Source organism: Eriocheir sinensis, chromosome 3, assembly GCF_024679095.1.
Source record: "Eriocheir sinensis breed Jianghai 21 chromosome 3, ASM2467909v1, whole genome shotgun sequence".
Lineage (NCBI taxonomy): Eukaryota > Metazoa > Arthropoda > Malacostraca > Decapoda > Varunidae > Eriocheir > Eriocheir sinensis.
In genome coordinates this window covers 18081922-18094165 of record NC_066511.1, presented here as the reverse complement: position 1 = coordinate 18094165, position 12244 = coordinate 18081922, and positions in this window count along the sequence as shown.

Genomic DNA, 12244 nt, shown 5'->3' with positions numbered 1-12244 from the left:
AAGCCCCACGAGCACTGACGGACAGTGCTATCAAGATGTTTGCAGATGGTTCTTCAGAGCCCGGGCAGCCCTCGGGTGCTGGATCGCTGTATACAATTCACAGGGCTGGCAGGCCATCAAAATGCAAATGAGCAGCAGATGGCAGGAGGCACACGGCTCTTTCTGCAGCCAAGGAGCTTTAAATGAGGGTCATGAGCATCATTCAAAATAAAGCTGGAACGCAGTAGGAACATTTTGAGGATCATTGGCTCAGATACGAGTGTTTGGCGCCACCTTGATTAATAACAACACAGGCGCTTCCCTCAGGTCAATATATGCTCCGGACCAATTTTTTTCACAAAAGCAAAACAGAAGACTTATGACCTGATGCCCATAAAGACCGATTACCAGCTCTCCCGCAAGCACAGGTAATAACAGGTGGTGCGTTTGGTAGGTCTCGTTAGTTTAAGTACTTGCAAGATACCTCTCTCTCTCTCTCTCTCTCTCTCTCTCTCTCTCTCTCTCTCTCTCTCTCTCTCTCTCTCTCTCTCTCTCTCTCTCTCTCTCTCTCTCTCTCTCTCTCTCTCTCTCTCTCTCTCTCTCTCTCTCTCTCTCTCTCTCTCTCTCTAAAAAACTCCATCTCTCCCTTACTTAAAAGAAACCACTCCTTTTTTTCCTATTATCCCTTCTCCTCTCTCTCTCTCTCTCTCTCTCTCTCTCTCTCTCTCTCTCTCTCTCTCTCTCATAATAGCCTCTGATCACTTTTTGCCATTTAGGACAACATTTGCAAGAAGCTCGGTCTATGAGTCAAGTGTTTGTCTGTTTGTTTTTGCCATTATTATTCCTTTATTCTACATTTCTCTGACTCTTTTTTCCGTTTTATAAGCATTAACAAAAGTAGCATTGGGAAGGGAGGGGAGCGTTATTATTTTTTTTTTCATGTCCCCGGTTTACCTGCATCCTTCAATCAGTGACCTGGAACACTGCACGCACGCCCTCATCCGTCTCCCTTCACCTGACCATTCTACTTCGAGGATGAACAGTTTCCTTCTTCGGGATAAGTATGATTTACACGCAGTCGTACTAAGTGCATGCCAGAGGAACAAATTTCTCAGGAACTAGCCCACCCCCGGCACACACACACACACACACACACACACACACACACACACACACACACACACCTCACTTTCATTTCGTAAGCATCTTAGTTCATCCCTCTCCAAAGCTGCCGTCCTTGCGTAATAGAGATGAGTCACAATCTTAGGAATTTCAGTGAGTCCACAACACCTGAGAGGATTACGGAACACCTTTAACACCAATCCCTTACGAGTATGTGTTGCGTCACCCACCTAGATGCGGCAAAACACAAGATACAATAAATAAACCTTCATGAGGGAAATATGGAAAAAGTAGTTCACAAATATGGTTATGCGTTGGTGAAAATATTTAGCAGACATGTTTAGTGCATATCATAAATATCACGGCAGCCATTTAAGATAAAATTCGCCCGGGCCACCACTGACGGGTTGGGCTAACAAGGGAGTCTACCCATACGAAACAAGAATATTTTAAAGTCTCAATGGAAGACAAGATCGATGGGGAGACCAAACGAAAACGCAACAACAAAATACGAGAAACTGTGTATGTGGACTGTGCTCAGACTCATCATCACTTTTTGGCCACTCCTTTGACTTCTATTCACGAGCAGTAAGTAGCGGGCTTTTTTTTAATTTTTCTTTACGCCCTTGAACTGTCTCCTTTGTTGTAAGAAAAAAAAAAATCTATCATTGTATAAATCGTCAGAACACCCATAGAGAAAGAGCATAAAAATACGGCAAACAAGAGTGAGGACCATAACAAAGGGTATTGAAGGGAGTTAAACCACATTCAACAACCTTGGTAAACAGACGGGCGGTGGCTGGCTAACGTCTGTCTGTCTGTATATACACAAAGACAGGCCGCAGATTTGTTCCAGGCCGTCCTTCCCCTCTGCGGCATGACCTAAATCTCGCACCAGAAATTTTCCTCCCTTAAATAACGCGGCGGTGACGGGGCGGCCGTAACGTATCGGCTTTATGAGAGAGATAAATTTGTCAGGCCGACGTGGGGGAGGAAAGGAGTATGTGTGTAGGGGACGGAGGGAAGGTGTGAGAGAGAGGGAGAGGAAGGGAGGGAAGGAGAGAGGCTGAAGAAGAGAGGGAATGTGAAGGGGATGGAGGGAAGGTGTGAGAGAGAGAGAGAGAGAGAGAGAGAGAGAGAGAGAGAGAGAGAGAGAGAGAGAGAGAGAGAGAGAGAGAGAGAGAGAGAGAGAGAGAGAGAGAGAGAGAGAGAGAGAGAGAGAGAGAGAGAGAGAGAGAGAGAGAGAGAGAGAGAGGAGAGAAAGAGGAGGAGGAGGAAGATCATAGGACGGAAGAGATGACCTGCGCATGGATAGAAAGAGTGAAAAGAAGAGGATGACGACGAAGAGGACAACAACGAGAACAAGAAGAAACGAAAGAACACAGGAAGGCTCACGGAGAAAAAGGAGGGAAGGAAGAGGAAAAGAGAGGAGCATAGGACGAAAGAGAAGACATGTTTATGGATAGAAAGAAAAGACGAGGAGGACGAGGAGTAGGTGGTGGTGGTGGTGGTGGTGGAGGGGGTGGAGGTCTCTCTGAATGTACTATACCGGGTTACCCAAAGGAGGCGCGCGCGGAGGGTCGGTTCCATCTCGTTCCTAACATTCCAAACATTCATTTTCCGCCGGTTACCACACAGCGCCCTCCTGCCTGGGTGGACACGAGGGCCGGGCGGCGACATTATGAACCCACGACGAGAGAGAGAGAGAGAGAGGGGGGGGGGCAGGGTTTAGGGGGGGATGAGGTGAGTAAGGGGGTTGCGGTTTCCAGGAGAAGGGATAATAGGAAGAAAAGGAGATGGAGGTTTTTTTTTGTTTGTTTGTTTGTTTTTTTGAGAGAGAAGAAAGGAGATACCAGAAAGAACGGAGTAAGAGAAGGCAAATAATGGGGAAAGAGAGGGAAAAAGGAAAGAAAGATAAACAAGAGATAGATGAGGAATAAAAAGGAGGAAGAAATAGATAGAGACAGAGACGAAGCGAGAAAGAGAGAGAGAGAGAAAAGGAGGAAATGAGGGGTATGGGGAGAGAATGACACAAAGAAGAGGAAGAAGAAGGTGGTGGAAAGTCACTGATGGGCTGAAGTAATGAGGTGTTAGATGAAAGAGGAGGAAGAGGAAGAGGAGGCAGAGGAAGAAGAGGAGGAAGAAACAGAAGCAGAAGAAGAAAAAGAGAAAGAAGAAGGAAGAAACAGAAGAATAAAAAGAATAAAAAGAGGAAGAGGATGAAGAACAGGAAGAAAAAGAAAAAGTAGACGAAGACGAAGAACAAGAAAGAAGGAAAAAGAGGAAGCAGAGGAAGAGGAGGGGGTATACCAGCGCCATCACCCCCATCAGCTGCTCCCTCCCCGCGCTATCACGTCCCGTCAGGCCCGTGGGAGGCAGGCGTGTTTACTTGACGGGGGAAGGAACACACATCGAGAGGGAGAGATTGAAGGGAAACGGACAACTCTGGAACAGCGAACATGGGAGGCGGGGGGACAATGGGGGGGGGGGGGGGAAGGTAGGCAAACGGCAGGTGGAAGGGGAGTGAAGGAACGGCAGGGAAAGGAAGGGGGTATAGAAGAGAGGGGAAGGAGTATGGGAGGAAGCAGTAGGGGGCAAGAACGTAAGAGGGAGGTGGAGAGGGGAGGAGTAAAAGAAAGGAAGAGAGGGGAAGGGAAAGATTAAAGCGAAGTGGGAAAGAAAGGAGGGAAGTGAAAGGGGAGAGGTGAGGGCAGCTGGAATTAAGGGAGAAAGGGAGGAAAGGGAGGTAGAAAGGAAATAAAGGAAGGAAAAGGAGTAACTGGATATATAAAGGGAAGGAGAAAGGGATATTATAATGGAGGGAGGGAGCAGGCGGGGACGATATAAAGGGCAGATGGAATTAAAGGAGAAAGGGAGAGAAGGGAAGAAGAAAGGAAATGGAGGAAATTGAAGGAGTAACTGGATAGAGGAAGGAAAGGAGAAAGGGAAATAACGGGGGTCGGGGGGGGGGGGGGGGAGGAAACAGGAGAGCGAAGAAATGGAAGGGAAGGGAAGGGAAAGGAAGGGCAGGAGAGAAAAGGAAAGAGAAAGGAAAATAATGGGAGGGAGGAGGAAGCAGGAGAGCGGAGCAACGGAAGGGAAGGGAAGGGAAGGAATGAGTTAGGAGAAGGAAGGGAAGGGAAGGAAAGGGAAGAGAAAAGGAAAATAATGGGAGAAGGGAGAGGAAGCAGGGGAGCGGAGCAATGGAAGGGAAAGGAAGGGAAGGAGTGAGTTAGGAGAAGGAAGGGAACGGAAGGAAAGGGAAGAGGAAGGAAAATAATGGGAGAAGGAAGAAGAGCAATGTGAGGGAAAGGAAAAGAAGGGCAGGAAGGAGTGAGGGGAAGGAAAGGCAGGGGAGAGGTGCCCATCGCGTGAGAGATACGACCCTTCCTTGGCAGTCCCCATCTCCAACAACCTGTTCCATATCTCATCCACATCCGCTGGAAGATGGCCAACCTCCCCCCTTTCCCCCTTCCCTTCCACCAGCGGAATCCCCTGGAGGAGCCTGCCTATCTATAGTCCACTTAGCATCCTAATAAAGCGTTTCGGGTCCGATGAAGCAACGGAATATGATCAGCCCTTGTGGTGTGTGTATATCTTGCAGCTGGTGGGCGGGAAGGAGCGGCAAGTCAGGCTGCTGCTGTGGGTTGTGTTCGTCGGTGTTTCTCACGGGCGACTGAGCGGGTTTAAAATATCTGAGTCACTCTTTCTCCCCTCGGAATATATTCACCCCTCGTGGCCTGTATATAAGAGCATGGCCAGCCGTTCGTTGCGCGGGAAGGAAGAAGGGTTTGCTCAGCCTGATGTGTCCGCCATACTTTCTCACGGCCGAGTGGACTGGGTGTGTTATTTTAGTCACTTTCTCTTTTTTTTAAGGGAACAAAACGAGGAAACAATAATAAAAAAAAGCCCGCTACTCGCTGCTCCTTGATCGCTGGTAGGAAGAAAACTGGAGACCGTGTTACTTCCAAAATATAAAGTCGCAGATAAACACATCCAGAGCCTACACTGATTCTGGTAGTGCGCTTCCCCTTCACATCCTAAGGGGAAAGTTTGTTATACTCATCCCTTTCCCCCTCACCCGTCCATCATCCTGCATTTTTAGGGCCGTATTGCCAAACATTTCGTCGCCCAAGTTCACATATTTGACAAGGCATTCGTAGGAGTTTGGGGCATTCCTAGGATTACTTTCATGGCCCTGGTGGTAATTTGCTTCTTCTTCTGTACCGTGAACCTAAAGAAACACTCATTAGAACCTGACCGACCCCCTCTTTGACCTTCAGAAATAGCTGATATGAAAAGCGAGAATGTCTTATAATACCGACCTTAGTCTCCCCTTTCCCTATTCAACTTACACCCAACTCATCTTATTCCACTGATCCTCTGCCTATCCATTTACACCCTTGCACTCTTCTCTCTTCCCTTGTGTTCCTTCCCTTTGCCCTTTCGTTTAATACCACATCCTTCCCATTCTGAACATTTTTTTCCAGCTCATTCAATCCTACTCACACACACACACACACACACACACACACACACACACACACACACACACACACACACACACACACACACCGCCTTAACTTTCTTCTCACACCTATAAACATCTCCCAACCCAATCACAACTTCTATGGAAAACTACACGCCACCTCCTCCTCCTCCTCCTCCTCCTCCTCCTCCTTAAACAGTAGCCAAGTCAAGGGAAGGAGGGATGGAGAGATGGATGAATGGAGGGACTTGCCAAACACACACACACACACACACACACACGGACTGATGGAAGGAGGAAGGGATGGAGTGAGGTGTGTATTAGGGTCCAAGTGACGGCCCTGAGAGAAATGGCGTGGCGGGCAGGCGTCTGGAACAACAGTAGTCAGCACACACACACACACACACACACACACACGAGAGAGACCCACACCCACAAACTCTGATTACACTGGCGATGTTTACCAGGAACTAACCCAACGCTCCTAAATGGCTTGATGTACGACCTGTGTGTGCCTCCTCCTCCTCCTCCTCCTCCTCCTCCAAAACACAAGGGCATACAAAGGCTATAGGATCCCCCTCCTGCCGAACGCCGAACTGCTGCAATGAGGAGAGAAGAGAACCCCCAAAGATAAGCAGCCTAGTGTGTGTGTGAGCGTGTGTTTGTGTGCGTATGTGTGGCATGTTTGTTTTGACGTCCCTTGGTGTGTGTGTGTGTGTGTGTGTGTGTGTGTGAAGGACACACACACACACACACACACACACACACACACACACACACACACACACACACACAGCCAGTAGGTCCTCATTGATTATCTGTCTGTCTCCCTGTCTCTCTGGGTCTCATCGTCTCACATTCACACATAATTTGAAGGTAGACACTCGAATTCAACCTTTTTTTTCCCCCTTTTTTTTCTGGTGTTTTCAGTATCAAAAACATCGACGGAGGAAGAGAAGAGAGGGTGATCACGACGAAGCCTGGGAGAAGGGAAATGAAAGAGCAGAGGGGTGATGAGAGGAACAAGCAGAGAGACTGAAAAAAAAGAGTGGAAATGGTGGAGATCCAGGAGGGTTAGAGAATTGGAAAGAGGAAGATGAGGAAGAAGAAAAGAGATAAAGACAAAAGGCAATGGTGTTGAAATGAAGGAGGGTTAGAAAGAGTCGGAAAGAAGAGGAAGGAGAAAAAATGGAAGAGGAAAGGACAGGGGAAAGAGGAAGAGAGTAAAGAGGAGGAGGAGGAAGAAGGGGTGGTGCTGGTGGTTGGTAGTGATGGAAGGAGCAAAAGAGGAAAAAGTTGCGAGAAAAATGAGGAAAAAAAAGGGGAAGAAAACAGTTAGAGAGTTGGAAAGAGGAAGATGAAGAAAAAGGGAAGAGGAAAGGACAGGGGGAAGAGGAAGAGAGTAAAGAGGAGGAAGAGGAGGAGTGGTGGTGAAGGAAGTGATGAAAAGGGCAAGAGAGGAAAAGGTTACGAGAAAAATGAGGAAAAAAATGGAAGAAAAGAGAGTTAGAGTTGGAAAGAGGAAGATGAAGAAAAAGGGAAGAGGAAAGGACAGGGGGAAGAGGAAGAGAGTAAAGAGGAGGAAGAGGAGGAGGAAGGTGGTGATGGAAAGAGCAAGCGAGGAAAAAGTTTACGAGAAAAAATAGGAAAGAAAAGAAAGAAAAGAGTTACCCAGTTGGAAAGAGGAAGATGAAGAAAAAGGGAAGAGGAAAGGACAGGGGGAAGAGGAAGAGAGTAAAGAGGAGGAAGAGGAGGAAGAAGAAGGGGTGGTGGTGGTGAAGGTGGTGTTGGAAAGGGCAAGAGAGGAAAAAGCTTACGAGAAAAATATGAAGAGAAAAACAGAAGAAGAAAAAGGTAACGTCTAAAAGAACACCTACGACCCACGTCCCTCCCTACCTATCTACCTACCTGGGACTGGCATAAGAGCACCTTGACCCACTTACGAATAACAAACCCACCTCCACCCACCCACACACCAACCAACCCACCTCCACCCACCCACACACCAACCAACCCACCTATCCACTTACCCCAGGCATCCACATACATACCCACGTACTATGGCGAACTAGACTTTTGCGTTTATGGATAATGACTGAACAAGGACACGCACTTTCTACAGGAGGAGGAAACTGTGGAAGTGGAGGTGGTGGTGGTGGTTGTGGTAGTGACGGTGGTGGTGGTGGTGGAGGATAGAGCAGTGGTAGTAGTGCCAGGGAGAAAAAAAGAGAAATAGAGAAGAGAAGAGAAGAGAAGAGCAAGAGAGAGAGAGAGAGAGAGAGAGAGAGAGAGAGAGAGAGAGAGAGAGAGCGGGGGGGCTAGAATGAGGAAAAAAATGGGAGAAAGAAAATACCTTCCCCGAGTTACTGATTGGCAAAAAATATTCTTCCGAGGAACAAAGGAGGAGAGGAGATTTATGGGCACCGAAAGGGGGGGAGGGGGGGAGAGAGAGAGAGAGAGAGAGAGAGAGAGAGAGAGAGAGAGAGAGAGAGAGAGAGAGAGAGAGAGAGAGAGAGAGAGAGAGAGAGAGAGAGAGAGAGAGAGAGAGAGAGAGAGAGAATTAAATTAATGTAAAGCGAGAACAAAATGACATTAGGGCAAGAAATAAGAGTGGAGAAGAGAGTACGTTATGCCATGTTATTATGTTAGGTTAGGTTAGGGGCCAGGGAGGAGGAGGAGGAGGAAGACATCGCTACCACCTCGAACTCAGGATCATCAATGGTACAGGTAGACACCAACATCATCATCATCATCATCATCATCACCACCACCACCACCTTTACCACAACCTTCCTTCTCTTCCACCCCTTCTTCTCTTCACACACACACACACACACACACACACACACACACACACACACAGTCAACCAAGCATAAGCAACGAGAGGAAGGGAGGGAGAGCAAGTCATTATCCGCGGTTCACAGATAATTATAAAAAAATAGAGGAGGGAGTAATGGTAATGGATGCTATAAGTCTCTCTCTCCCTCTCTCTGATCTATCCCTCCCTGACACCTCTTATCTAATGACTTCCTGCTCAAGTACAGTATATCACCCCCCATGAAGCTTAACCTCTCCCCTAATGGCTGTTTTTAGTACACTTTATAATTACTACTATTCCCCTGCAGTGTCTCTCTCTCTCTCTCTCTCTTCCTTTCTGTTACTCATATTCCTCTTTTTCACCCACCCTTCCTCTTTACCCTCACTTCTCCTCTTATCTCTTCATCTCTTTCCTCTTTCCTTCGTTCATCCTCTTATTTTTCTCCCTCCTCCTCGCTTCTTATTTTCTTCTCTCTCTCTCACACTTACTCTCTCCACCAGGTATGACTGAAAGGGAAACTTATTCATCATCTCCCGCGCAATTAACCCAGGTAAGGAAGACTTCATATCGTACCCAGGTGAGACGGACTACATACATATAACATCCAGGAAAAGCAGTTCATTTACAATTTCTACGTATGCTCACTTTTTTTTCCCCGCGGATTAGGAATGGATGTGGAGATTAAAGTTGTACAGCATCCAGAGCCGCAGAGGTGGTGGTGGTGGTGGTGGCGGTGGTTGTGGTGGTGATGCGGGATATGGTGGTGAGATGGTGATGAAATGTTGCTTGGTGTAGGAGTGGGTGTGGTGATTATGGTGTGGTGGTGGTGGTCGTTGTTGTTGTTGTTGTTGTGGTGGTGGTGGTGGTGGTGATGGAGATTGAGGTATTTGCTATTATCGTTGTTGTTGCTGTAGGTGTTGTTATTGGTGGTGGTGGTGATGGTGGTGGTGTTCTTGTTCCTGATACTCTTGCTTTTGGTAGTACTGGTAGCGGTTGTGGTGATGGTTGTGATGAAAGGTTATGATGGTGACAGGTGATGAAGTAAGGGTCAGTGGTGATGGTGGTGGTGGAGGTGGTGCCACACGAGGAAGGCAAAGTATACTGAAAAACACCGCCGGAGTCCTTGATTAATGGGTTCTGATCGTGTTTACCTTAGTATGTGGTGTTGGGAGCGGGAGTACACGACTGCGACCGGCTGATACGAGGACTCTAATGATGGAGGCAGGTAAATAAATGAGAAAAAAAGGAGTAAAATGACACCGAGGAAGAAGAAAATAAAAGAATGAAAGAAGAAAAGAGGGACAAGATGACAAGATGAGGGAAGAAGCAAGGGGAAAGAGGAAGGATGGGTAGAGAAGAGGAATATGAGAGAGAGAGAGAGAGAGAGAGAGAGAGAGAGAGAGAGAGAGAGAGAGAGAGAGAGAGAGAGAGAGAGAGAGAGAGAGAGAGAGAGAGAGAGAGAGAGAGAGAGAGAGAGAGAGAGAGAGAGAGAGAGAGAGAGAGAGAGAGAGAGAGAGAGAGAGAGAGAGAGAGAGAGAGAGAGAGAGAGAGAGAGAGAGAGAATGTTGTAGAGTAGGAGTTATGATAGTTGTGTGTGTGTATTGGACCGGCATGAAGAAACTTATAAAACAGCCTTATTAGAACCGCAGAGAAGTTACTTTTAACAGCAGAAGGAGTTAGGTCCATGTATGTAATAGTAGTAGTAGTAGTAGTAGTAGTAGTAGTAGTAGTAGTAGTAGTAATAATAATAGTAGTAGTAGTAGTAGTAGTAGTAGTAGTAGTAGAAGTAGTAGTAGTAGTAATAATAGTAGTAGTGACAGCTGTAGTAGTAACCCGAGTAATATCAAGACCAGCAATGGCATCACCAGCAATAATACTAACTAACTGTTATGGTGGTGTTGGGCTTTGGTGGTGGTGGTGGGTGTGTGGTGGTGGTAACAGTGTGGGAAGCAACGTATCGGCAGCGGGTGGCTAGTGGCGGCGGGTGGTGTTGATGGTGATGGTGGTGATGGGCGGTGGTGGGTGGCGAGGGTGTTTCTTGCCAAGCCGGGTGTTATTGGCAGGATCTGGGAATATCCAATACCCTTGTGTCTGTGGAGCAGCGGAGCGTGTCCAATATCCTAACCTAACCCTTGCCTCCAAGCCTCACACACACACACACACACACACACACACACACACGTCTACGCACACACAAATTAAAAAAGTTTGTGTGACTGACCGTGCACGTGTTTGTAATAATAAACTATTATCATTATCATTATTATTATTATTATTATTATTATTATTATTATTATATTTTCGTTATTATTATTAACATCAGCAACAACAAAAATATTATTATTATTATTATTATTATTATTATTATTATTATCATTATTATTATTAGTTTAATAATAATAATAATAATAATAATAATAATAATAAATGGCTTACTTAGCCGTAAAACTAAAAATGTCCATTAATACAAACAACAAAAACATGCAGTGTTCCGGACATTTTTTTTTTTTCCTCTCAGCTACCTCGTCAGTTTTCAATGAAATAGAAGGGAGGAAGGGTACAGGGGTCTGACAGTGTCATCTCTGGGAAATGGGGCGAAGGAAGTTTTTTTTTCGGGAGCATGTGGGCGTCGCCAGCACCAGGCAGCATTTTTACGTGGTCGATGAGGTTAAATTCACAAGTCGATCCGTGGGTTATGTGACACTGATGATCAAAGTCACGTGGAGGAGTGTTATTAGACCACTCAGCTTACCTGGCTCAGCAGAAAGTTATGAGCCAGCAGGATAGAAGGAGGGCTCTGCTCGGCAAGGTGGAGAGTGACGTGCAATGTGCTTGTCTGTGTCTAGCCTCCATTATTGTACTGGTGTCACTAGACCGACCTAATGCCAGCACCAGGGGGAGTGGGCTGGCGCATCCTGGCCACCACAGCGATTCGGGAAATCATTGACTTCACCGACACAATGTATTCACTGTCAGTCAGGTAATATTGTCCCTAAATGGCACAAATAAGGTGCGTTTAGAGAAGGGGTGGGGGCGCGGAAGGAACCCATGTGGGTGCTCCATGTAGCACGCAGAGATCCCGGGTTCGATTCCCGAGCGGACTGGAGACGAGGTGGTAGTATCCTTTTACCTCTTCCCTTGACCGCCCTGCATTGAAAGAGCGCCGGATATCAATCGGGTGTTGTGTCGTTTCTCCCCCCGGGATAATGGTCTACAAGGTGAAGAATATCCAAAGGGTGAGAGACCCCAGAGGCCTTAAGGCTTGGGAAATATGATCTTGCAGTTAAGTCCTGGAAGATACAAGTAGGTGAATTAAACACATACAAAAAAATAAAACAAAAATCACAACACATACACATACCCCCCCCCCCAACACACACACACACACACACACGCTCCGTACCCTAGGCTGGGATGAAAGCCTCCAGCACGAACATAAATACAACTTTAGATGCAGCGTGTAGCTAAATTTTCAAACTAATTAACAGTCTAATTATAATTAACAACCTCTCTCTTTAGCCAGCCACCCAACCAGCCAGCCAGCACGCTTATTACTCAACAGTCTGGGGAGGGCGGCGCCAAAATATAAAAGGCGGAAAGAAGGGAGCTGAGGTGGACAGAAAAAGCGAGGAGGGACACAAGAGGGGAAAAAGGTAAGGGATAATGTGGGAGATTTTAAGAGTGCTGTGTGAAAACTAAGACATCCCTTGTTAATATCCAAAGGAAAAAATGGATGAAGAAAATCAAGAGTTGGAATATGAAAAGGATCGGAATCAAATCAGGAGAAAGGAAGAGGAGGGGAACAAGAGGGAAAAAGGAAAACGATGTGAAAAAG